Here is a 26,198-nt window from a genome sequence, read left to right on the forward strand (position 1 = left end):
TTGATCAGAAACTCAAAGTGACTCAACTGTCTCAACTTGTCTTCAAAATGTCAATGAATCGCTTTGTTGTTGTGACTGCTTCACTTTCAAGGTGAAGGGTTTTCTCTGTCTGGGAGAGGATGAAATCCGTCGGAGCCAAAGTCCAGCAGAAAGGATGTCTTCTATTACAAGATGCGCAATCAAGGAGCAAGTCACACAGTACAGTGCCTGTAGGTGAATGCCAACGCTTTTCTAGCCTACAACTGTTTGATGCTTTTTCTGAGGCGTGGTTGCTATTACATCAGTTACTAGGAATCTACTGAAGAGGAGCGTTAAGTAAAAACAATTCCTTATCAGGCGACCTTGGCAGTGGTCATTAATCTGACCTGTACCAGGTTGTGCAGGCAGTACACTCCACTAACAGTGCAGAGTATCACCAGTGTATTTTCACCCTTCAAAGGACACACACAGACACACACACACGGTCCTCGAGGGGAGCGAACGCGACTATCTGCAGCCTCACCGTATCAACCTTTTCATGACTGTTTCTTCTTCATCCCGGTGATTTCAGGAACCTTTAAGTCTAAACTTTCACACTGTCCGCTGTTCCGATCGGTAAGTTTAAAGACGATTTTGCATTTGCAGTTTAAACATTTTCCTCTCACCGTGATTTCAACAAAAACTGTTTTCTCTCAGAACAATGATGTCGGAGGCACAGAAAAGCAGAGAGGCTGGTTTCAGGAGGATTCCAGGACTCTCCCTTCTCTTCATCCTGCTCTGCTTCCTTTACTCCGCAAATGCAAACAAAGTTTCACTGGTAAAACCACGAGTTGGAGCCTTCATTTGCTTCTTACAACTTAATTCATTATTTCTGTTATTTCTGTTGTGAAGTTCGCTTTACTACAGGAGCTCGTGTGTGTGTCAAGTAATGTGTCTGTTGTTTGTGTGTATTTTAAGGAAACAGCGACGAAGACTCATCAGCTAATGACAGAAAGACTGAAAACGTTGAAGGTTATCTGAATATTTGCTCTTTTTTTTCACTGATAAGAGTTTCCTCACACAGGACTTTTAGTTCTGAAACGCAGCATGTTATTCTAGTCACAATACGGTGAAACCACATGTCATGAATCTTTTTGTTCTCCCTCCATCAGACCTCGTACCTGGAGAGAATGGCAGTTTATCAAGAAGGGAGGGATTTCTACAAAAGCTTTATGGCTAATGTGATGTGGATGGAGGGCGATGCATTTGCTGACTCTCCTTCGTTTGACTTGTATCAGAAGAACATGGAGCAGATAAAGTTTTTAGATAAGTACACCGAGGATATAAGAATTGAAATGAATGCACTGGAAAAGGAACTGAAAGAACAGGATATTATCATTAAATGCCTTGAGAGTCACCGCCATGATGAACTTTGAATCCAGTTAGTAAGTATTAGTATGAGCAGCAGCACGTCTGTTTAGTTTCTCTGTCTTATTGCTAAATGGCTTCATGTTTCTTGAGGTGGTGTCATGATTTTAGTTCAATTTCAAGTTTTTTGTGCTGGAGCTTATGCCAAACTAGTTATAATTGCATGTGCTTTTTTATTATTTTTTTCTTTGCAAGCTCAGTGTCTTTGTGATGAATATGATCAAGATATCAGTTTTCTGAATGATCTAAAAATTCTTTTTCACTATTTGAGGTAATTGTAAATATTAGCTGCTGATGCACAGACTGAGGGTTGCTTCCTGCTTTGAAACAGACAGCTTGAGGAAAACGACACCCACGATTACATCTTCCGTTACAATAATGACTGCAGTCATGTGAGGCTACTGACAGACGTGGAACATAAAGCTGCTGAGCTGGATTCTGTCTCTGATTCTTTATTTCTGTATTAAAGATTTACATTCATTTTGCTGCATTTACTACTGATCTGTAAATTTGTTTGCTTTTGTTGTTCTCAATCAGTTTGAAAAATAAAGATTTCTTTCCAAGGTGTCTTTATTTGTCCACCATCTTGATCTGAACATTATCAGTGAAAGAGTTTTATTATTTAGTTATTATTATTCCGGAACAGGAGGTTCTCATGGAGGTGTTGGAAATTGCAGTTGGATCTTCAATTATTACTCTGAGTTTGATTAATGTGATGGGAGACAAACGATGACCGATCAAAATCAAAGTTTTACTTTTAGTGCAGTCAGGGTAACTAAGATATCCCGGATTAATCCTTTATCTTGGTTTTGTGCAACAGGTCCCTGGACAGGTGTTAAACACACAAACAGCTCAGTAGTGAGTTCAGGTACATGAGAGAGCAGAGCTCACAGAGGTACAGTCAGAAAGCCCTGATCAGCTACAGGTAGCTTTTAAATGGAAGTACAGCCATCTGTTGTGTTTTATTATTCTTTTGCAAATGTAGAAATGCTATCTACATTTACAAATGAAATTTGACTGGTGTCTTGTCTCATTATCACACATTTGAATGATTTAGATTAATGTAGTGTTTGCTATTTGTAAATGATTCTCTGAGGTGTCCACTTATTTCATTGATCATATATTCAGTTTGTTAATAAATAAATGCATCTTAAAGTTGCATTAAGAGAGAATCCTAATTCTTTGACATATTAAAACACATTTTTTAAGTAATGTAATGGTGACTTTGCCTAGTCATCAGTTATGTTTACAATATTGTATCTCACAGAATGACCTCCTCTACTGGAGCTCTGCTCTGCCTTTGACAGACATGATATACGTAGACGCAGGCCTGGGCCCGGGACAACATGTTAGTTAGGGGGGAGAGGTGGGGCGGGTCAGGGGGGTGCGGCACGGAGCAGCACGGTGCCTGCATGTGGTGTCGGACTGGGGGGGGCGGTGTGGGTGACCACTTCACTTCACTTCATTTGAGTCCCAAATGATCAAAGTTAGCTCCTCTAATGCATTTCACTGTTTCCTGATTTACTGCCCTCCTGGCCCTGCTGGTGTCTTTTTAAATGACTTCAATGACGTTTTATCATCCATAATAAAACTGGATAAAGTTTTCGTTCTGGGAGATTTCAACCTGCACGTTGATGATGGTTCATGTAACTCAGCAGCTGAGCTCTTATCTCTGACTGAATCTTTCAATTTCCAGCAGCATGTGTCAGGCCCCGCCCACAGCAAAGGCCACGCTCTAGACCTGGTCTTCTCTCTAGGCCTCTATGTTGGAAGTATGTGTGTCGAGGATGTCGATCTGAGTGACCACAGCTGTGTGTTTTTTGAACTGATTATTCCACCTGAACCTTAGCCTGCCTCTATAAATGTAGATCTGATCCACTGCACTGATGCTGATGGCCTTATGTGCTGTTTTATCTCACTCTGTGGCTCTATTATAGACCGAGTGGCACCAATAAAATCCAGGCATGTCTCCAGAAAGCAGTCATCTCCCTGGTTAAACGACAACATCCTGAACCAAAAAAGATTGTGTCGAAAAACTGAGCGCCTCTGGAAATCCACAAAGCTCGAGGTTCACAGACTACATCTCAGGAATTTAATGTCCTTCCTTAAATAAAACCATTAAGAAGGCAAGAGCCAAATACTTTGCTGCACTGATAGCATCAAATAAGAAAAATCCCAAGTGTTATTTGACACAATAAGCTCAATTGTGTCCCCCTGCTTCGCTGGCTGCTCCTGTGAACTGTAAGGCTGACAGCAGTGATTTTTCAACCTTCTTTGTTGATAAAATCAGAGCCGTAAAAGACAAAATACCAGTAACTGTCCTTGTGCAGTCCTGGTCGTGTTGAACTGCTTTCACATGTCTGGTCCTCTTTTACTCCGGTATGCCTTGAAGACGTCTCAGCACTGATGGCAAAAACAAAACCTTCCTCCAGTTCTGTAGATCTTTTATCATCTAAGCTCACTGTGAGTGTTTTTGACACAATCGGACCATGGGTGACCAAAGTGTTCAACCTGTCGTTCTCTTCTGGTGTGTTTCCTTCTACCTTCAATCATGCAGTCGTAGAGCCAAAACTTAAACCGACAATAAGGAACTTTTTAACCTTAATAAAACATTTTAATATCTTTTGTGATGATACATCCACTTACAACTAGTTGAATGACCCCTCTGTCACGGCCTGAGGGCGTCAGTATTGCTTTCACTTGAACTAAGCAACTGTGAGGAGGGTGGTAGGAACCCTGCACACTAAAAAACTCCAAATGTGCGGACTGCTTTACGGCATGCATCACATCATGATATAACATTGTTTAGCCACCATTAGATTCATTTAGATTCATTACCTCGTCGCTATCCATCCTTCACACAGCCACTGGAAACAAATGAAGGCGAGTTGAGTCCGACAGCACGCCACCGGGAGCAGCATTTTACGACGTCACGCGCTAGTCCTCAAGGGAACTGTAGTATTCGTTCAGGCAAAACACTACCGCTTTTGTCCACTGGCGCCGCCAAAATCAACGAAAACTGAAAGTTCCTTAGTGTTGCTTTAAGAAACCTAACTTGGACCAACATGAACTTAAAAACTACAGGCCAATATCTAAACTCCCCTTTTTTTCCCAAAATGTTATAAAAGTGGTGGTGACGGGACTTACATCTTTTTTACAAGCACACAACCTCCACGACATTTTTCAGTCAGGTTTTCATAAACACTAGTCTACAGGAACTGCGCTGCTGAAACTGTCCAGAGACATCCTGATGTCTGCCGACTCGGGGAGGTGCACAGCGCTGGTCCTGGTGGACCTGTCTTCAGCCTTGGACACAGTCGACCACCAGATCCTGATAAACAGGCTGCAGGACCTGATTGGCCTGTCAGGTCCAGTGCTCCAGTGGTTCTCCTCATATCTGACTGGTAGGAGCTTCAGTGTGTCAGCCAACCACATCATGTCCGAGCGAGCCAACCTGGAGTGTGGTGTGCCTCAGGGCTCAGTTCTGGGACCCTTCCTGTTCCTTCTGTATTTTCTTCCTCTGGGTCAGATAATCCAGCAGTTCAGTGATGTCTCCCACCACCTATTTGCAGACGACCTTCAGCTGTACTGCTCCTTCAAGCCCTCAGAATCCCACAAACTGAGCTCCTTAATGAACTGCTTGTCACTAACCAAGCAGTGGGTCAGTGAGAACAGCCTCCAACTAAATTCAGGAAAAACAGAGACCCTCATCATTGCTCACAGTGCCATCCCCACTATTGAGCAGCACCTTGGTGATCTGAGCTGCTCAAACAAAGCCGAACTGAGGAACCATGGGGTGATCTTTGACAGCTCCATGTCACTAGACCTCCACTCAAGGCAGCTGCTTAGAAACTGTTTCTTCCAGCTGTGCAGCATCGCTAAGCTCAGACCCATGGTGTCTGAGAACGAGCTGGAAATGATCATTCATGCATTTATATCCTCGTGGCTGGACTACTGCAACAGCCTGTTCAATTGTCTGAACAAGAAAGAGCTGGCTCGTCTCCAGTATGTCCAAAACTCAGCTGCGAGGCTGCAGACCAGCACCAACAAGAGGTCCCACATCACACCTGTATTCAAATCTCTCCACTGACTCCCTGCTGCATTCTGTGTCCAGTTTAAAATCCTGGTGCTGACCGCTGCATATTAAATATGGAGTCACGAATCAAAAATGTTGAGAATCTTCTGGCAGTGCTGGCAGAGGAAACCTGAACTGCAGCACCATGGAAGAAGTTATTATTTCACACCATCAAAGAACATACACTGCTGCCAGTGATTGACGATGAGGAAGAACAAAAGCAGTGAAGAAAGTTTGTAAGGCGGATTGATCTTGCATTATTTCGCTCTGCATTTGGTGAAGCCATGCAAGTGTCAGTTTGCTTTCTCAGTTGTAATTGAGTATCATCTCACGTAAAAGCGCGCACCGCACTGGAAAGACCTCGGCGGAGCCGTTCATCACCGAGAAAGGACTATTAGCCTCTAAATTTTCACACTTCTTTTGGAATTCTGTAGTCGTGCTGCAGACAGTTTCCTGTAATCATTGGGGCACTTTACAACAGCCCAGCTTATCTCAACAAGCCACGCGTACAACAGCTTGATGTATTGGCACACTGTCATACCATATAAGGCCGTTTGAACCATAGGTGAGCTGTCTCTTTTCCTTCTGACCGAGTGTTCCTTCTTGTGGCTGGCTCTGACCAGATTTCTCTCCAGACTGTGTTTTACTTCGTTTCAGCTTACTCAAGAGGTCATACTAAAGTGACCTTTTACATCGGCAGTCACATGGCACAGAAGCAGATTAGTAGAATAGCAGAATCACAGTTCAGTCATAGAATGGGGATGGAAATATACAAACAACACACAACTTCTGGCCTGACATGTCTAAATTTAAACAGGTGACAGGGTTCAGCATGAAAACAATTACACAATATAAGCTGGATGGAAACTGCTGATGTTTGTGATATCTACTGATTTAAAAACATATAAGGTCCAATATATACCAGCTCAGTACATTTTAAAATTTTAGTCCTCACTTTCAGAGCAAAAGGATTTTAACCTTTAAGCTTTAACTTGCTCCATTCCAGGTCAGTTTAGTTTAACCTTTTGAGTGAGCTATAAACAATGTTAAACGACACCCTGGGAGAAAGATCTGGTCAGAGGACAAACAGACACTACACTTAATGTTGCCGAAGAGGTGAAGGGGTCCAAATATTTCAACTTTTGGAGTGGCCTGTCATGATAAGCTAAGCCATTATCAGTGCCATAGTGGAGTAGGAAGAAGGTCTGGTGACTCTCTGCTCCGGTCGTAAAATCCAAGGACGAAGTGTAGAGAAAGAGCCCTCCCTAACTATGCAAAAACAGGGGATCAGATCCCTGGCCAGTAATTAACGGGAACCATTCAGCCTGGGACTGAGATCGGATCTCGCAGGGCTGATGGTCCAGGACCGTCCTGTATTTTTATTTTATTATTAGCATAGTCCTTCTTCGCTGTCTGATCATCTTAATTGAATAGAATAATCTGTGCTGAGACTTAGAAGTTTCAAGCATCTTTTTTTCACTTTGCTCAACACCTGCTAGACTTTTGGATAATCCAGTATTTAGTGCAAAGAGTCAAAGATGGTCTTTCTTGTGTTATGTTGTCTAACAGAGACTGCAGGTTGATCATGACGTCAAAGTGACTCAACCGCCTTCAAAATGTTGATCTTCGGCAAAGGAATCGTTTTCTTGTTGTGACTGCTTCACTTTCAATATATTATATACTGTATTATACTCTAATATAAGACCCCTTAAGGGATCTTATATTAGGGCAGTTCCAGCTGCTTCTCCCAGCTATCTCGGACACCAGTGCAGGCATCAATCGTCTTATGAAGGTCACATGTATTCTGAGAGAATGAACAGAGTCAGGAGAAGTACCTTCCCATGTGAGGGATGAACAAGGAGTGAACAGACTCCCTGCCTTCTGACCCTGGATCTCACAGGCCTGCAGCGGTCACAATGCACATAAGATGCATAATTAGTTTCAGTTCAAACGGTTGTATTGGAGGCATTAAAATCACGAGACAATCAGGAATATATGGATGAGGTATAAAACTGGTAATACAGTAAACGGTTGAATCAGAACATGTTCATCAGAATGTGGATAAAACAATTGAATCACAGCATGATGATCGGAAGGTGAATGAAATATACAACAAGCTGCAAAACACATGTAGATTTTCTGAAATGAAGAAAAAACATCTAAAAAGAAAAGTTTTCCCACTCATGTCCTGGTCATCACACACACACACACACACACACACACACACACACACACACACACACACACACACACACACACACACGCACGCACGTGTGATGCCCACCAGTGTGTGCCCACTTGTGTAAATGTATTTTTCTGTTTGAGTTTTTCTCATTGATGTGTTTATTATTTTGTGAAAAAGACCTATAAAAGGTATGATCTGTGAAACTGACATGTAGTCGCAGCACTCCAACCAGTAGGAGGCACTGTGAGCCTGTGGTATCTGTCACCTCACCCTCCGGTTCACTCTCATAGCTGCATGATCCGGAGAAGGAGAAGCCACGGCTCCCGTGTGATCACTTCGTCTTTATCATTTCAGGTATGAAACATGATCAAAAACTAGTGAAAGTGTCCATAAGACTTGTAAATATTTTGAGTTTGGTTTTGGCGAGATGCAATTGACTCAGATGATCAGTAGAGTGCTTAATCTTGTGTTTTTGGGACCACATGTCAGCCAGAAGTGACAAAGATGGCGGTGTGGCACGCAGATAGAGTTAAAAGACATCTTTATATTTCTTTATATGGGCAGCACGACTCATTTCTGTTGGGTAAAGAGTGTTTTTCATGATTTGACTGGCTCCATGACATGATTTCATAAAGTTTAATCGGTGTGCATTTAAAGAAACTGTTAAAAAGAAGTTAAATAGTAAAATGTTGATTAAAAAGAAGTAAATTCATGTTGTTGTAAAGATGATTTGGTTAAAAAGTTTGAAAGTTGTCTATTTACATGATTCTGTTTTGCATAAGTCCATGAGAATACTTTACAGTATTTAAATGAGATGCATATCAAGTGCATTATGCTACCATGATATTATTTGGCGTGGATTTTGGATGAATGACTTTGAAAGATGTGACAGATTTGTTTATATTTTGCAAAAGACCTGGTGTAAGAAACACATGTTTTGTGAACTTGTGAATATGTCTTCAGAGATAAAAAGAAACAGTGATTTTCTGGTTACCTTTGAAAATGGACAATGTGAATGAACAGTAAATAGCATGACATGTTTAATAAAGATAGCTGCATGATCCGGAGAAGGAGAAGCCACGGCTCCCGTGTGATCACTTCGTCTTTATCATTTCAGCAACATATAACTGCCCACGGGAGCCGCAGCCCGGTACCCGTAACAGTTTATTGGGGGCTCGTCCGGGATCACTTCCACTGCCATGACGGAAGCTGATCCAGTGATATGGAAACCTTGGACCAGAAGCAATGTGATGCTACCAACAGCATGCCACCTGTGAAGAAGGAAGAGTGAACGTGGTGTTGTGCTGACGTCGCCATTCGTCGAGGACAGAGGCGGAGATCGGTTCCAGAACCCCAGGACTGCGTGACCAGGTGTGGGTGATAGAGAAGCAGCCATGGCGGACGGTGACAGGAAGAAGTTGGTGTGGATCATCAAGAAGGACCTGCTTGCCCTACCGCCAGATGAACTGTTTGAGGTCGCCACAACGCTGGGTCCAGTGCCAGGATGGGACAAAGCCAGGCTGTCATCAGAGGATGAAGAGGCGAGTTTTGAGTACATCACCAGCTATATGCAGAGTAAGCTTTTGCTAGAGTCTGAGGATACAGGTATTGCTCACTTGTTATATTTGAAAGATCAGATTGAAGAGGCTATGCAGAAACATAGGTCTGATTTGCAAACACATGTACCAAGTGGTGGTGTTCCCCCTGGTCCTTTTCCAGACAAACATGTTGATGATGTAAGTGAGGAAGAAAATCACGTTGATGCTTCTGCCAATCCAGTTGTACATGATGATGATGGGGATAGTGATTGTGAAAATGCTAATGCTACTAAACACCCCTCAGCTGCAGTTAAGGATGTGTGTGATACCGAGATACAGAAAATGCTTGCAAGTTATCAAGAGCTTAGTCAGAAAATCAGGCAGTACATTCCCCCACAAACATTGCAGTACACCTCTCAGTCATCTACAAGATCACAATACAAATCAAACAGCAACAGTCTAAAAGAGCATTCCACACCCATGACCCATGACAAAATGGTCTCCTTAAGAGAGCTTTCTTACCTCCACCGCAGAGAGTTTAAGATTTTGGGGGGTCAGATTGGAGATCAAGGGTCAGACATAACCTACAACAATGTATGCCGCCAGATTGAGGAAGGAGTAAAGGAGCACTTCAGTGAAGCAGAAATTGTGAGGGCTGTCCTTAGAGCAATCAAACCTGGGAACTTCAAGGACATGTTAATGAATAAGGATGAATTAACTGTCGGAGAGCTCAAAGGCTTCCTCCATTCCCACCTTGGTGAGCAGAGCAACATGGAACTTTTCCAAGAACTCATGTGCACTAAACAGAAGGACAGTGAAACACCTCAACAATTCCTGTACAGAGTCATTGGACTTAAACAAAAGATCTTGCTGGCTTCAAAACGTGATGACACAGATGTAAAGTATAATGCAAGTACAGTGCAAGATATTTTTCTTCACACTGTCAGTGTTTCCCCTAGGTTGAGAATTTACTTGTGGTGGTGGGCCGGGCGGTGTAGGAGGACGTTGCGGTCTTTGATAAGTGCATTCACAATAACCTAGTCAAACTGGTTTATGAACCATGTATTATTTATTCTAGATACATCTTAAGCCTGCTTTAACATAAACAGAACCAAAAAGAAAAGTGAAATAAAAAAAAATGAAGGAAAAATAGCCATTTAAAGCCACTTGCAAAGCTAGTTGCAAAGCTGACCGTTTGTGTCAGAGCAGTGTATTTTTCTTGGTTTAGTAAAAAAGATCTCCAATGCCTTTCAGTACGGAAAGGATCGGGGGTCAGGTCCATTTATGCTGATGCGCATGCATGCAGCAAGATGCTCCCCTTGCAGCCTGTTCCTCAGTTCAGTTTTGATCTAAAAGAGAAAAAAAACTTGCATAACCATAATGCAAAAGAGCACAAGAAAATTAACTGAAATTATTCACATTGTGCTCTGATGCATTATGGTTTAAATCACTTACTAGAGCTGGGCGATATAGCCTCAAATCAATATCACGATAATATTAAGCAGTTCACCTCGATAACGATAAATGGATGATAATTATCTACTTGGGGGGGCATTTAATCACAGCTTTTTATTGTACTGTATTAAATTTATGACAGCTTACTGTGGGCTCAGGTGGTGCAAACGTTATTATTATTTTATTTCTCATTAAATGGGGTCAATTTTCATGAAATGCTATTACATTTATCAAGATTAGGGTACAAAACATATCTATGTATCCTAACTTTCACAGCAACAGACGTCCAAATCCGACAGAACTCTGCTGGTAATGTAAATGTCTTCTCTGTGGGCTTTAGGGAAAATCCGATGACTGGAAGACTATAGAAAATTATTAATGTTCCGTGGTTCCAGATGATTCCAGTGTGATGTGGTGTTTTGAGAAGCTGAGAATGGAACACAACTGGACGTCTACCTGTCCCTGAATTACAAATGAGCCCAACTTATTTGTTTACAATCTCCTTCTCAGTTTCCTGTCCATACAGCATCGCTTCAGGAAATATCTACATCCACGCAACATAACAAGGACTCAAAACGATGTAGTTCATCCGCTAGGCCTTCAGATGGCGCTGTCACTCTGACACAGCAACTCCAAAATAGAGAAGAAGACACGGAGCAGGACTCGGAGCTGCACACGCAGCGTCATATAAACAAACACAACACCAGAACATACAGCCTGCTCAATAAAACAGCATGAGGAGCTTCTGCAGGAAAAATCAGCCAATCGAGCTGATTATAAGTTTTACTGTCCGGGACGGTCGACCAGCATTAATCTGCAGCCTGCAGGCTGTTAGCCTGTAGCCGGTAGCAGCTAAACTAGCATGCTTCCATGCTATGTGTCCAGAGATCAGAGTACACAGGGGTGCGCGAGCCTGACACCCAGTGTGAGAGACAGACCGCGCGTTTTTTTTTTTTCATTCATCTTCTTGGGCGGGTGTCAATCTACTTGGGCGGCCCGCCCAAGTAAAGTGTATGTAGGGGAAACTCTGCACTGTGTATCAAGGCCTTGCGCACAAGTATGACGATGTCCGCCGAGATCTCAAATCATTGCTTGCAGATCCCAGTGTAACAGACGAAGCCATCCTAAAGCAAATGAAGAGAATAATAAGTGATGAAAATGAAAGACAGAGACGCTTAGGTCCAGCCACCCATCACAAACCAACAAATGTGCATAGTGCTCAGGTTGAAGTAAACGCTGCTCAGTCTCTCAATGTGAAAGAGGAAAATATTGGAAAGAAACAAAAGACAGATGTGATTCAGGAGTTAACAGAGAGAAAGTTGAGAAACTTACCAATCTTGTTGAACTAATGCAACAGTCAATACACACCCAAAAATCAGAGCAAGCCAGTCACCCAAGAAGAAGCAAAATGGATGGCAGAAAAGAGAGACCCTATGGCTGTGATAAATGTGTCGAGCTGAATCTGCCTGACTGTACTCACTGTTTTTGTTGTGGTGGAGATGGCCACCGAGCAGTTGGTTGTCTGAAGAATCCAAAGCATCAGGGAAACTTTCGCCGGTCTCTGCCAGGGGACGGACAGTGACCGGGTCCCTGCAGTCCCAAATTAACACCTGCCATTATGGTGAGTCTGACAAAACAAGTGTGGCGACACTTAACATCAAGGACAAAGACAATGTGACAGAGAGTCAAAGACAGACAAAACGGACATCCAGTGAAACAGCTCATGCCCTCCCGAGCAGTAAAGGTGAAAGACTAGCTAAACTTATTGGAAGAAAAGCTCTCACTGAATGTAATCTGAATGGTCTAGCGATCACTGCTTTGCTGGATACTGGAGCCCAAGTGAGCATGATCGATCGAGAATGGAAAAATAAATATCTCCCTGACACTACTGTTAACCCACTCAGTGAGATTGTTGATGATGAAGAGGAGTTGAAAGTGTATGCAGTCAATGGCGACACCATCCCATTTGACGGCTGGGTTGCATTAACAGTCAACTTAAAGGGGAATGAAAACCCAGAATTGTCAATCACTGTGCCTTTTCTTGTGAGTAGTCTGACTCTGGAAAGACCATTGCTTGGTTTTAATGTACTGGAGGAGATGATCCAAGAACAATCTCAAAAACTAATCCCCATGCTCATCACTCTGCTCTGTAATGCCATGTCGTTACCAGAAGAGACAGCAGAGCTCCTCGTACACTTCATCCAGGCCAGTGAACCTCCCATGCAGTGTGGGCGTATCCGAACACACAAACAAGACACTGTGATTCCAGCAGGCCAAGTAACCTATAGTAACAGCAACATATAACTGCCCACGGGAGCCGCAGCCCGGTACCCATAACACACGCACGCACACAGTTCCTGGGGTGGAGCAGACGCGACTCTCTGCAGCCTCGCTGCATCAGTCCTTTCATTCATAACTTTGTTCTTCATCCCGGTGAGTTCAGGAAAGTTTTCAAACTTCACACTGTCAGCTGTTCTGATCGGTAAGTTTAGAGACGATTCTTCATTTGCACTTTAGCCATTTTCACCTCACCGTGATTTTAACAAAAACTGTTTTCTCTCAGAACAATGATGTCGGAGGCAAAGCAAAGCAGAGAGGCTGGTTTCAGGAGGATTCCAGGACTCCTTCTCTTCATCCTGCTCTGCTTCCTTTGCTCTGCAAATGCAACCAAAGTTTCACTGGTAAAACCACGAGTTGGAGCCTTCATTTGCTTCTTACAACTTGATTCATTATTTCTGTTATTGCTTTTGTGAAGTTTATTTTACTACAGGAGCTCGTGTGTGTGTCACATAAGTAGTGTGTCTGTTATTTGTGTGTATTTTCAGGAAACATTGAAGAAGAATCATGAAATAGTCACAGAAAGACTGAAAATGTCAAAGGTAATTCGAATATTTGCTGTTTTTTTTTTTCCTGATAAGAATTTCCTCACACAGGACTTTTAGTTCTGAAATGCAGCATGTTATTCGAGTCACAATACAGTGAAACCACATGTCATGAATCTTTTTGTTCTCCCTCCATCAGGCTTTGTACCAGGAGACACTGGAAACTTATGAAGCAGGGAGGGATTTCTACAAAAGATTTATGGATGAAGTGATGTGGATGGAGGGCGATGCTTTTACTGACTCTCCTTCGTTTGACTTGTATCAGAAGAACATGGAGGAAATACAGTTTTTAGATAAGTACAGTGAGGAGCTCACAAGTAAAATCAATACACTGGAAAAGGAACAGGAAGAAATGACGAGAATCATTAAATACCTTGAGAGTCACCACCATGAGGAACTTTGAATCCAGTTAGTAAGTACTACTGTGAGCACCACATCCGTCTAGTTTCTCTGACTTATTGCTAAATGTCTTCATGTTTCTTGAGGTGGTGTCATGATTTTTGGTCAATCTTAAGTTTCTTGTATTGAAGCTTATGCCAAACTAGTTATAATTGCATGTGCTTTTATCATGTGCTTTTATTTTTTTTTCTTTGCAAGCTCAGTGTCTTTGTGATGAATATGATCAAGATATCAGTTTTCTGAATGATCAAAGAATTCTTTTGCATTATTTGACATAATTGCAAATATTAACTGCTAATGTACAGACGGAAATGTGCTTCCTGCTTTGAAACAGATTGCATGAGGAAAATGAAACCCAAAAGGTTAAATCAAAGATTTCAATAATGATTGCAGTTACGTGAGGCTACTGACAGATGTGGAACAGAAAGCTGCCGAGCTGGATTCTGTCTCTGATTTGTTCTCGATCTCTATTAAAGATTTTCATTCATTTTGCTGCATTTACTACTGATCTGTAAATTTGTTTGCCTTTGTTGTTCTCAATCTGCTTGAAAAATAAAGATTTCTTTTCAAGGTGTCTTTATTTTTTCATCTTGATCTGAACAATATTAATGAAAAGGTTTTTTTTTATTTAATTATTATTCCGGAACAGGAAGTTCTCATGGAGGTGTTGGAAATTGCAGTTGGATCTTCAGTTATTACACCACAGGAGCACAGATGACTGCAGAGTAAATCAGGAGCCTGTGTTGCCAGATTGTATTTGTTTATTTAGCGCAGCTGTGTGCTTGTGGCGTGTTCCTTATCATGCAAATAAGAATTTTATGGTTCTAACATGAGTTTGTACAGATATTGAGATTTGGCCCCTGTTTAATGAAGTTCGTAGGGAGGGGGGTTACGTTGTGTTTTAGCTGGAAACTGAGTCAGATCTGGCAACCCTGCACTGTGGCTGCACCGCATCTGTTTAGTTTCTCTGTCTTATTGCTCAATATCTTTATATTTCTTGAGGTGGTCTCAGGATTTTTGTTCAATATTAAGCTTCTTCTATGGGAACTTGTGCCAAATTAGCTGACATTTCATGTGATTTTTTTGTTTTGCAAGTTCATTTTATATAAATATACTACTAAAGGATACTAAAGATCTGCATTATGTAGTTCTTTTTATTACAAATATTAACTGCTTTCACACAGACAGAAGTGTGCTTCCTGTTGACCTGCAGACAGTGTGGGGAAAATAACACCCACGATTAACATCTTCAGTTAAAATATTGATCAGTTATGTGAGGCTACACAGAGATGTGGATTCCACCACTGATTCTTTATTTCTGCATTAAAGATGAACATTACTTGAGCTGCATTTAGCACTCCTGCACTGAACTGCATTTTTTTCCCCTTTTGTTTTCAATCTGCTAGAAGAATAAGTAAAGAGAAAGATGAAATCATGAAAAATAGGGAAGGGGAACATCTCTTTTACAAATTGTTTCCAGATAGTAGGAAGGTCCAAAAATAAATGGGTGTGTGTATACAGTATATACTTAGGTGTTTTTAAAGGATAAGTTCATTTCAAACAGTTTTCACGTTGTTTATAGAACGAAGTAGAACAATATTCTCACCCAGAAGGGTTTTCTGATCCAAACAGTGCTTCGGCAGAAATTTCGATCCAAAATCGAGTTGTAGACATCCGTATACTGTTAGCCAATGGGGCATGTGTGGCGCTGGCTCCCAAAACGGCTTTAATCGTCCAAAAACTCATTAGTTTCACCAATATTTCCTCATGGTCCGCTCACGCCTCTCCTCCACGACAGCCCGGTGTTGCAAAATACTTGCTGTTGTGGTTTTACAGATCTCTGAAGTGAATACGGTGATCTGGATGTGAACTGAAGTACATTCACCAAGAGACACAGTAGGTGGCGCTGTGCACCAAAGTTGTTGGTCGCCACCCGCTCCAAAGAAGAAGCATATGTTTGCAGTTAAGAGATCTGCTAAAACAGAGAACTTTGTATTGTGCTGCTGTGTTACCCTACATTAATAGGTTTAGTTTCTCTGTCTACGTCTGTAACCGGACGTCAGTGTTACACTTCTGTTCACTGTGTTTCAAATTACGTTTGGAGGAAGAATACGCCCACAGGACAAAACTGCAACGCTTTCATGTTTTATTACGAAACAACATGACAACAACAATACGTCTCCACGATCACAAAATGAGGTGACGGTGTTGGCAGAGTCAGACGTGGGAGCCGCCTATTTCCTGTTTCCTGTTGCTGCTTCTCTCCAGGGACAGCCCCGTCATGGCCGCCGCGGCCCGTCTGAAGGCCCCGCAGGAGACTGGAGGTCTCTGACAGAGACGCTCGGCGGTCCTTTGGTGCCTTCGAACCGTGGTTTGGGATTTGAGTGGTCAGAGAGAGGAGTACAGACGGAGACAGACGGAGGAAAGTGCACTTTTCCACTGCAGTGCTGACGGAGAAAGTAAACAACAATATGGCTTTTGCGATGTCTACACATGTAGACATTTTATCTTTGATTTGATAACATTTGAACGACACAGAGCGGCAGCCGAGCCGGGGCTGCTTCTATGTACATGTATTTACACGTCTCTCCCGTCCTGAGCGACTCACTCAGTGACACTGCTGGACATCTGCTGTCGTAACAGGTTTCTCTCGCATGCTCAGACATAAAAACTCACATTTGCATTCGTATTTCTCTCATGTGCGTGAGTTTCTCTCGACGCCACAGTTTCCTCTCAGAGGCGGTGGCCGCTTGGCGATCCTTCTCGTCTTCGCTTTGTTTTTCAGGATGCAAAACGGGGAAATCGGCAGTTAGTTTTTAAATCCTAGTATTAGTTTATAATGTAGTAAACTATTTTATTAAAATAAAAAACCTCTTGAATAAACTAAGAACACAAAAAAGAATTTATTGTTAGTCTATAATGTAATCAAGTATTTTATTAAAAATAACTCAAGCATAAACAAGGAACACATTCATTTATGTGTAGTCTATGATGCTATAAACCTTTTTTATTTAAAATATCTCCAGAATAAACTAGTAACACAGAAAACAGTAATTTATCATTTAGTCTATGCTGTAATAAGCTTTTTTATAATTAAAATATCTCCAGAATAAACTAAGAACACATAAAATGGTGTTTGTGTTAGTCTGTAATTTGATGAACTGTTTCATTAAAATTACTCTAGAATACGCTGGGGACACAATGCAGTAGTTTGTTACATTAGCCTTTGATTAAAAAAAAAATGTTATTGAAATGTTTAATTTTCAGTTTTTGAAAAATACAGCATCAGAATAAACTGTTTAGACAATTACACCATGTAACTTATCTGATTTTAGTTTGATTTAATCAATGCATTTGGTGGTTAATATATTGTGTTGTTTTGTCTTTCAGAAAAAGTGCCAAAGATCCTCGTGTAGCACGTGCAACATCTGTCTGTAAGAAAGTAATGAGTACGTTCTCCTTCAGCTGGAAGAAGAAAAGGGATTTGAGCCAAGTGTGACGCTCATTAAATGTCGGTCACATTTTATGAAGTTTTGTTTATTTTGAATGTATTATTTCTGTAGATTTGTGAATGTAATCCGAAATGATTAATTGTTGCTTCCTCTAAGAGCAAAAAAAATTCTTGTCATGTGAGGCAATTACATTTATGAGACACTTATTCAGTGCCACCAGTAGGAGGCAGTGGCGCCTTGCTTCTCCGTGTAAACGGAAGTATCAACTTCCTCATTCTGCTGAAGAAGCCAGACTGCACCAGAAGCATCGGTCGTCTGTCTCATCTTTTCATCCTGTTTTACAGGTTAGTAGAGTGTGAATATATTCATAAAACTTACTCAAACTTGTGATTAAATGTTTGAAGAAGATGATCATTTGAGTTTGTTCATGTTTTCAGTAGATTTGACCGTGTTTTTTGAATGAATGGGAAACGTGTTTCCTTCGTGCGTCACATGTGGCAGAATATGGCGCTGCGTTGTAGTTTTTCCTTTGTGACCAGAATTCTGTATTAATTTATGGCTCCAGCACATTTTGTTTTAGGTTAAATATCATTCTTATGGATTTGTATATTGTTGATTGTGTAAATAAGTTATGAGTTACAGTAATATCTTTGCATGATTGTTTGAAATGGTTAAAAATGGATTAATTTTGTCTTCAGCTCATACACTCTTCCCAAGATTTAAGAGTAATACACTCGTGTCATTAATTTCAACTTAAAAGTAAGGTTAAATAAGTTACATTTCATTGATTTAGATTTGATCTGAGTGATAAAACAGTTAATCTGAGTGAAGAGGAACATATTAATGCAGTACTATACTGGATGTAAGATCATATTTTGTGGTAAAATGATATTGTGTTGTGTCAAGAAAAAAACAGGATTGAATTGTTACTGTTTGTGATCAACCGTGATTGTGTTTTTGATATGATGTTGAAAATATGGGAATATGGAAAAGAAAGAAAATATTATGGGAATTGTAAATAAATTCTGCTGAAGAAGCCAGACTGCACCAGAAGCATCGGTCGTCTGTCTCATCTTTTCATCCTGTTTTACAGGATTTCTTATCTGTTAATGGGTTCTCAATCTGAGACCTGTTACACAAGCTCAAACAGAAATGAATCTACCTCAACAAAAACTCATGACAGAGTCGCCAACCCGATGGGGCTCCAAACTTGCCATGATTGAGAGAATGTTGGACCAAGAAAAAGCCATTTCTCAGGTCCTGAAGGCTGACAAGAAGACGAGGCACTTGGTACCAACATGGCAAGATACTGATGTGATGGAGTCCATAAAGAAGGCCCTCTGTCCGCTGAGAGATTTCACCGATGCACTTTCAGGGGAGGATTATGTGAGTGTCTCCTATGTCAAGCCAGTCCTGCACCTGCTGAAAGTCAACCTCCTTAACCTGGATGATGAAGATGGTGAGCTGACAAACACAATGAAGACAACTATCCTTAACTACCTCACAGAAAAATACCAGGATCCCTCCACTGATGCCTTGCTGGACATGGCATCTCTTCTTGATCCCAGGTTCAAATCTCAATACATTGACAGTGACAAGAAAGAGGAAGTACAAGCCAAAGCTGTGTCTGAGCTGGAGTCCATGCTGGATGCACAAGCACACCATCAGCGTCCGTCCACATCACAGAGTCCTGAGGTTGAAGAACACGGTCCACCAAAGAAAGCAAAGAAGAAAACATTAGCCAGCTTTTTAAAAACCTCAGGTGCTACATCTGCAGCTGCCACCACATCTGCTCCCCCAACTCTAAGAGAGGCAATAGATGGGGAACTGAAGGCCTACCTGTCCACACCAAATGCAGACAGTGAAATGGATCCTCTTGAATGGTGGAGACTTCATGAAGGAAACTTTCCAAGGGTTAGCCAACTCGCCCGAAAGTATCTGTGCATTCCAGCAACGAGTGCTCCCTCAGAGCGAGTCTTCAGCACAGGTGGCAATATAGTAACCTGCCAAAGGGCTTCTCTTAAGCCAGATAAAGTTGACAAGTTGGTTTTCCTGGCTAAAAATTTGTGACTGTAATCTGTCATATGAATGTATTTCCTTTTTAAAAGGAGATAAAAGCCCTGAGATGTCTGCACAAAAAATGTCCAAGCAGCTGTTATTCACTCAAGTGACAGACATTAAAGTTTCTTTACATTTCTTTTCACCGTTTTTGATAAGCTATTTAGTGTGTTAAGTTTTTGTTACGGAATTTTACTTAATTATTTTCATTACCTTGTACCTCATTTTCAAGAGAAAAAAGCCCTGAGATGTCTGCACAAAAAATTGTTCAAGCAGCTGTTATTCACTCGGGTGACAGACAGAGTTGAATAATTTTTGCTCCAAATTGTTGCACTATAAGCTGTAACCAGTTAAGTTTACATTTGTATTTACCCTTTTTGATAAGCTACTTCGTATGTTTAGGTTTTCTGCTACAAAAGTGCACTGTATTGTTGTTGATTACTTTTTGTGTATGTGCACATCTTGATAAAAAACTATTATTTAAATAAAAGCCTGTTTCTTTGGTTTAAATTGTTTTCTTTTTCTTTTAGGGATTTTACATACATTTTACGCATTTTATATGTTTAACATTGGGGAAAAAATGGTCATATTTGCAAATTAGTCTAGAAAAATCAATATAAAAAAGAATCGTGATAAAGTCGTGATCGTGATTTTGAATTCAAAAAATCGTGATATGATATTTTTGCCATATCGCCCACCCCTACTCCTGCGGCCATGTGGGGGCGCTCGGGTCCTGTTTTGTGTTTGTCTGCCCTCATGTTCTCCTGCCAAGTCACCTGCCTCATTACCACCTAATGTGCCTCACCTGTGTCTGCCCCTGTTTAAGTCCTGCTTCCCTGGTCTGTCTTGTCGGCTCCTTGTGGGTCTGTCCTTGTGCTCTGTCATGTGTCCTACGCTTCACGTATATGGTGTGTTTAAAACCACAGATAAATTCCGTAGCTGTGCAGAGTTGGTGAAGGCATGTCCTGCATCACGCAGAGGCGGCGTTCTGTTCTGCTGCAGTTCGGTGTGATCTCGTTGATATCTCGCATCATCCCGGACTACGGGGGATTGATCACATTTTTTTTAAAAAAGAAAAGATATTTTGGATGCGATTCTATGTGGACTGCCCTGCACGGCCGCATACGCATGCATTAAACACCGTAAAAAGCAGATGAATCATCATTTCTACCTGTGATTTTGAGGAGGAGGAAACCTGGGCTGCAGCACCATGGAAGAAGTTATTATTTCACACCATCAAAGAACATGCACTGCTGCCACATATCTACTGATTGATGATAAGGAAGAATAAAAGCAGTGAAGAAAGTTTGTAAGATGCATTGATCTTGCATCATTTCACTATGCATTGGTAAAGCCATGCACCTGTCAGTTTGCCTTCTCAGTTCTTTGTGAATGAGTATTGTGTCACGTAAAAGCACGCGCTGTATCGAAAACACCTCGCCGGAGCAGTTCGTCACTGAGAAAGAATTATTAGCCTCTAAATGCAGGATGTCTGCATTTTTATTTCATTTGTCCGGCTCCCCAAGCTCTTCAAGAGATTCATCATATAAAAATAGAATCATATACATTGTTGGTTTATGATTTAGTATTAGATTGTTTTGTATTGTTTTTCTGCTTCTGAGTGTGTGTGTGTGTTTGGGGGGGGGGGGGGGGGGGGGGGGTCATATTTAATCAATAAGTAATCTGTACACACATATGCACACAATGAAGTCGGTAAGTTTTTCAAGGTACAAGACAGATTGACAGATAGTTTTTCATTTATGATTCATGTGCATCTTAACCAGAATTGCGGCACAAAGACATAGAAATAAGCTTAATTCCCCTCAGACAGTCTGGGATGTGGCAGAGCAGCCACAGTGCAGAGCATCTAAAAATGAGGAGAGGTGTTCATTTGATTGGTCGAGATGACACTCAGCTGGGTTAAACCCACTTTCTCTCCTCACTCTTGCAGCACTTGCACAAGTGGGTGGGACGGAGGCGTGGCTCCACCGCTCTGCGCCCCGTCACGAAAATTGAAAAAAATGTTCTGCACACGCCCCGTTGACTTCCTGCTCTGAAAGTCCTCTTCCGCTGACATAACAATTCCACAATATAGTCTGGATGAAAACTGATGTTTGTAATATTTACTGATTTAAAGACATATAAGGTCACATATATACCTACTCATTTTAGTCCTCACTTTTAGGGCGAAAGGCTTTTAACCTTTAATCTTCAGTTTGCTCCATTTCACAGTGTTTTGTGTTATACTGTGTCCACTGTGAAGCATTTTGTGGTTGTGCAACTCTGAAAGGTGCTATATAAATTAAATCTACTTACTTACAAGACTTTTGCAGACCTGGAACTTGTCAAAGCTTCAAATTGAAGATCCACAGACCATTCAGATTTCTGTCTCTCACCTTATTTGATAATCTCGGTTGCCTCAGCAGAGTGGCTTTCATACTGGATGAAAACACAGAGGTCTGAGTGGAACTTAAACAAGTCAACCACATCCTTTATCATCACCGATGATTTCCGTTATTAGAGTTACTTGTTGTGTTTCAGTTAACTGAGGAAACACGTCTCCTGTAGTGTAGAAGAGATATAATCAATTATTTTCTCCTGCTAGACTTTTGGGTAATCCAGTATTTAGTGTGTAGAGTCAAAGATGGTCTTTCTTGTTTATGTTGAGAGGATCATCAGCCCCAGTGCGGTTTGCCTCAAACTCCCCTCGTCTATGCGCATTCATCTCACTTTTCACGTATCTCAGGTCAAACCGGTGGCAGAGAGTTCTCTGGCCCCCCCCGTCCATCCCACCTCCACCCAGGATGTTGGATGGAGGCCTGGTCTATACGGTGGATGTTCGCCGCCGGGGTCGGGGAGTCCAGGACCTGGTCGACTGGGAGGGTTACGGACCAGAGGAGCGGTCTTGGGTTCCGCGTGGACGCATTGTGGACCCAGAACTCATCTGGGAGTTCCACCGCCTTTACCCTGGTCGGTTGATTGTAGAGGGAAGAATACTGCTACGTCCTTCATGTCTACGTCCCATTAGGGCCGCTATTGTTTCTTCTTGTTGTGTTTTCAGGTGGGCGGTGCTGGGAAGGGCTGTTTCCTGCAATGTGGGTCAAGTCATCACTGAATGAGATTCAGCTGTGCCTGCTGACGCTCCTCTACTTAAGCGGGGCCCAGTCTTTAATCAGCGCTGGATCGTAACACACCAACAGTTAGTTTTGGAAGTTTGTGATTGTTTGCAGCCGTCGGTGCCACACTAACCAAGTTGCTTGTGTCTAGTTCAGACCCACTCAGCCTGCTGTTCCGACCTGCCTTCCCTGCCTGCTCTGCTCTGCTCTGACTCTGGATTCCTGCACGCGCTTCTCCACCACCAGTCAGGACTCACGCCTTCTGGACTCAATCTCAGTCCTAAAAGCTTCTGTGGAAATAAATCTGTTTTTCTTCACTTCACCCCCGTCTCTGCCTTTTGCTGTCTGCACCTGAGCCTTTCAACTGCACCATGACACTTTCTCTCCTCCCTCCTGCAACACCTGTGCCGGTGGGCGTGACGGAGGCATGACTGCGCTGCTCTGCGCCCCTTCACCAAAAGTGCAAAATGTTCTGGACATGTTGACTTCCTGCGCCGAAAGTCCGCCTATGCCGCGCTTAGACCAGAAGTAAACCAGCAGTTTACAAAAATAAAGGCCATAATGTCTGTTCCCTTTACTAGTAATCATCTCTAACAGCAGCATATATGATGTGGCTTATCAAAAAATGGATAAATGAATTCATTTTATATTATAATAAAGAAACACTTTGAGTCTTCATTTGATTTTATTTCACTCTCTCTCTCATGGTGTGTGTGTCAGCCCTCAGTCCACTACTGCTTACACACACACGTCTGGCCTGACATGTCTAAATTTAAACAATTGACAGGGTTCAGGATGAAAACAATTCCACAATATAGTCTGGATGAAAACTGCTGATGTTTGTGATATCTACTGATTTAAAAACATCAGGTCACATATATACCTGTTCAGCACATTTTTAAATTTTAGTCTTCACTTTTAGAGCGAGAGGCGTTTAACCTTTAACCTTTAACTTGCTCCATTCCACAGTGTTTTGTGCTTTATTGTGCTTTGTGTTATACTGTGTCCACCGTGAAGCATTTTGTGGTTTTGTACCTGTGAAAGGTGCTATATAGATACAACTTACTTACAAGATTTTTGCAGACCTGAAACTTTTACAGACCATTCAAATTTCCATCTCTCACCTTATTTGATAACAATCTCGGTTGCCTCAACAGAGTGGCTTTCATACTGGATAAAAACACAGAGGTCTGAGTGGAACTTTCACAAGTCAACCACATCCTTTATCATCACAGATGATTTCCGTGAAAAGAGTTGCTTGTTGTGTTTAACTGAGGAAACACGTCTCCTGTAGTGCAGAAGAGATATCTTCAATTATTTTCTCCAGCTAGACTTTTGGGTAATCCAGTATTTAGTGTGGAGAGTCAAAGATGGTCTTTCTTGTGTTATATTCTCTAACAGAGACTGCAGGTTGATCAAAAAAATCAAAGTAACTCAACCGTCTTCAAAATGTTGATCTTAGGCAAATAAATCGTTTTCTTGTTGTGACTGCGTCACTTTCAACCACAAAACCACACACACACACACACACACACACACACACACACACACACACACAAACACACACACACACACACTTCCTGGGGTGGGGCACACGGCAGACGCAACTATCTGCAGCCTCACCGCATCAATCCTTTCATAACTCTTTCTTCTTCATCCTGGTGATTTCAGGAAACTTCACAAAAAAACTTCACACTGTCCGCTGTTCCGATCGGTAAGTTTAAAGACGATTCTTCATTTGCAGTTTAAACATTTTCCTCTCACCGTGATTTCACCAAAAACTGTTTTCTCTCAGAACAATGATGTCGGAGGCACAGAAAAGCAGAGAGGCTGGTTTCAGGAGGATTCCAGGACTCTCCCTTCTCTTCATCCTGCTCTGCTTCCTTTGCTCTGCAAATGCAACCAAAGTTTCACTGGTAAAACCACGAGTTGGAGCCTTCATTTGCTTCTTACAACTTGATTCATTATTTTCTGTTATTTCTGTTGTGAAGTTTATTTTACTACAGGTGCTTGTGTTATTTTCAGGAAACAGTGAAGAAGTCTCATCAGATAGCGACAGAAAGACTGAAAACATTGAAGGTTATTTGAATATTTGCTCTCTTTTTTCCTGAGGACTTTTGTTCTGAAATGCAGCATGTTATTCTAGTCACAATACAGTAAAACCACATGTCATGAATCTTTTTGTTCTCCCTCCATCAGGCTTGGTACCAGGAGATAATGGCAGCTTATGAAGAAGTGATGGCTTTCTACCAAACATTTTGGGATGAAGTGATGTGGACGGAGGGCGATGCATTTGCTGACTCTCCTTCATATGACTGGTATCAGAAGAACACGGAGCAGATAAAGTTTTTAGATAAGTACACCGAGAATATAAGAATTGGAATGAATGCACAGGAAAAGAAACTGGAAGAACAGGATATTATCATTAAATGCCTTGAGAGTCACCGCCATGATGAACTTTGAGTCCAGTTAGAAAGTATTAGTATGAGCAGCAGCACGTCTGTTTAGTTTCTTTGTCGTATTGCTAAATGTCTTCATATTTCTTGAGGTGGTGTCATGATTTTAGTTCAATTTCAAGTTTCTTGTATTGGAACTTATGCCAAACTAGTTAAAATTGCATGTGCTTTTATATTTTTTTTTCTTTGCAAGCTCAGTGTCTTTGTGATGAATATTATCAAGATATCAGTTTTCTGAAAGATCTAAAAATTCTTTTGCATTATTTGAGGTAATTGTAAATATTAACTGCTGATGCACAGACTGAGGGTTGCTTCCTGCTTTGAAACAGACAGCTTGAGGAAAACGACACCCACGATTACATCTTCCGTTACAATAATGACTGCAGTCATGTGAGGCTACTGACAGACGTGGAACATAAAGCTGCTGAGCTGGATTCTGTCTCTGATTCTTTATTTCTGTATTAAAGATTTACATTCATTTTGCTGCATTTACTACTGATCTGTAAATTTGTTTGCTTTTTTTGTTCTCAATCAGTTTGAAAAATAAAGATTTCTTTCCAAGGTGTCTTTATTTTTCCACCTTCTTGATCTGAACATTATCAGTGAAAGAGTTTTATTATTTAGTTATTATTATTCCGGAACAGGAGGTTCTCATGGACGTGTTGGAAATTGCAGTTGGATCTTCAATTATTACTCCGAGCTTGATTAATGTGATGGGAGACAAACGATGACCGATTAAAATCAAAGTTTTACTTTTATTGCAGTCAGGGTAACTAAGATATCCCGGATTATTCCTTTATCTTGGTTTTCTGCAACAGGTCCCTGGACAGGTGTTAAACACACAAACAGCTCAGTAGTGAGTTCAGGTACATGAGAGAGCAGAGCTCACAGAGGTACAGCCAGAAAGCCCTGATCAGCTACAGGTAGCTTTTAAATGGAAGTACAGCCATCTGTTGTGTGTTATTATTCTTTTGCAAATGTAGAAATGCTATCTGTGGTTTCAAACTAAATTAGATTGGTGTCTTGTCTTATCACACATTTGAATAATTTAGAGTAACTTCGTTTTTGCTATTTGTAATTGATTCTCTGAGGTGTCCATTTATTTCATTGATCATATATTCAGTTTGATAATAAATAATTGAACTTGCATCTTAAAGTTGCATTAAGATAGAATCCTAATTCTTTGACTTATCAAA

General features: G+C 41.3%; 1 long non-coding RNA gene across 1 annotated transcript; it reads left to right on the forward strand.

Annotated features, from left to right (window-relative positions):
• Window positions 1-24,122: 24,122 nt before the first annotated feature.
• LOC115386112 (uncharacterized) lies at window positions 24,123-25,552 on the forward strand. The gene is made up of 4 exons (XR_003931274.1): window positions 24,123-24,260; window positions 24,342-24,462; window positions 24,572-24,625; window positions 24,746-25,552. It is a non-coding gene; the product is annotated as an uncharacterized LOC115386112 (long non-coding RNA).
• The last annotated feature ends 646 nt before the right edge of the window (window positions 25,553-26,198 follow it).

This window comes from Salarias fasciatus, chromosome 3, assembly GCF_902148845.1.
Source record: "Salarias fasciatus chromosome 3, fSalaFa1.1, whole genome shotgun sequence".
Lineage (NCBI taxonomy): Eukaryota > Metazoa > Chordata > Actinopteri > Blenniiformes > Blenniidae > Salarias > Salarias fasciatus.